Raw genomic sequence first — 1,880 nt, forward strand, 5'->3', positions numbered from 1 at the left:
ATGCGAACCGCCAGGCGACGGGCGCGCATCGCACGTTTAAGGAGACGCGGCCGGCCCCACAGGCGGCCACGACACTCCCAGGTCTGCGAAGCGGGGCAAACGCCGCGCGCTTCAGTATACGTAGCCGACCCTCAGCCAGACGTGGCCCGGGAACGGAATCCATGGACCGCAATGTGCGTTCGAAACGTCGATGTTCATGTGTCCTGCAGTTCACATGTCGACGCGCAATTTGCTGCGTTCTTCATCGACCCACGAGCCGAGTGATCCACCGTCCTGGGTGATCTTTTCGTAGTTTCCACTATCTCTTTCAAGACAGTTGCATAGGCGGGACTGAGGCGTGTGGCGGCCCCTGTTCCAGCGTTCAGTGTCCAACGGCCTCACGGCCGATGGGCGTCGTACGGCTCCACACCGGAGCGGACAGGCACTCGGGCGAAAGTCATTCAAAACCGGCGCCAGGCGCCAGGTGCCGCAGGCCAGCCGCTCCAGCGCTTCAGCGCTCGTACCACACAACATTGCCGTTAGTTTTGAGACGAACGCGTGGTTCCGCACGCGGCGCACAGCTACTGCGAGCCGTACAGGTAGCGTGTTGCGCGACACGACACGCACATCGAAAGACATGCAGTCTAGTCGGTAATGATCCTTCCGCAGGTTCACCTACGGAAACCTTGTTACGACTTTTACTTCCTCTAAATGATCAAGTTTGGTCATCTTTCCGGTAGCATCGGCAACGACAGAGTCAATGCCGCGTACCAGTCCGAAGACCTCACTAAATCATTCAATCGGTAGTAGCGACGGGCGGTGTGTACAAAGGGCAGGGACGTAATCAACGCGAGCTTATGACTCGCGCTTACTGGGAATTCCTCGTTCATGGGGAACAATTGCAAGCCCCAATCCCTAGCACGAAGGAGGTTCAGCGGGTTACCCCGACCTTTCGGCCTAGGAAGACACGCTGATTCCTTCAGTGTAGCGCGCGTGCGGCCCAGAACATCTAAGGGCATCACAGACCTGTTATTGCTCAATCTCGTGCGGCTAGAAGCCGCCTGTCCCTCTAAGAAGAAAAGTAATCGCTGACAGCACGAAGGATGTCACGCGACTAGTTAGCAGGCTAGAGTCTCGTTCGTTATCGGAATTAACCAGACAAATCGCTCCACCAACTAAGAACGGCCATGCACCACCACCCACCGAATCAAGAAAGAGCTATCAATCTGTCAATCCTTCCGGTGTCCGGGCCTGGTGAGGTTTCCCGTGTTGAGTCAAATTAAGCCGCAGGCTCCACTCCTGGTGGTGCCCTTCCGTCAATTCCTTTAAGTTTCAGCTTTGCAACCATACTTCCCCCGGAACCCAAAAGCTTTGGTTTCCCGGAGGCTGCCCGCCGAGTCATCGGAGGAACTGCGGCGGATCGCTGGCTGGCATCGTTTATGGTTAGAACTAGGGCGGTATCTGATCGCCTTCGAACCTCTAACTTTCGTTCTTGATTAATGAAAACATACTTGGCAAATGCTTTCGCTTCTGTTCGTCTTGCGACGATCCAAGAATTTCACCTCTAACGTCGCAATACGAATGCCCCCGCCTGTCCCTATTAATCATTACCTCGGGTTCCGAAAACCAACAAAATAGAACCGAGGTCCTATTCCATTATTCCATGCACACAGTATTCAGGCGGGCTTGCCTGCTTTAAGCACTCTAATTTGTTCAAAGTAAACGTGCCGGCCCACCGAGACACTCAATAAAGAGCACCCTGGTAGGATTTCAACGGGGTCCGCCTCGGGACGCACGAGCACGCACGAGGCGGTCGCACGCCTTCGGCTCGCCCCACCGGCAGGACGTCCCACGATACATGCCAGTTAAACACCGACGGGCGGTGAACCAACAGCGTGGGA

General features: G+C 55.6%; 1 non-coding gene across 1 annotated transcript; it reads right to left on the reverse strand.

Annotated features, from left to right (window-relative positions):
- Window positions 1-125: 125 nt before the first annotated feature.
- Window positions 126-280, reverse strand: LOC126432810 (5.8S ribosomal RNA). The gene has a single exon (XR_007578246.1). It is a non-coding gene; the product is annotated as a 5.8S ribosomal RNA (ribosomal RNA).
- Between the last annotated feature and the right edge of the window lie 1,600 nt (window positions 281-1,880).

Source organism: Schistocerca serialis, unplaced genomic scaffold (assembly GCF_023864345.2).
Source record: "Schistocerca serialis cubense isolate TAMUIC-IGC-003099 unplaced genomic scaffold, iqSchSeri2.2 HiC_scaffold_1155, whole genome shotgun sequence".
In the NCBI taxonomy this organism is placed as follows: domain Eukaryota; kingdom Metazoa; phylum Arthropoda; class Insecta; order Orthoptera; family Acrididae; genus Schistocerca; species Schistocerca serialis.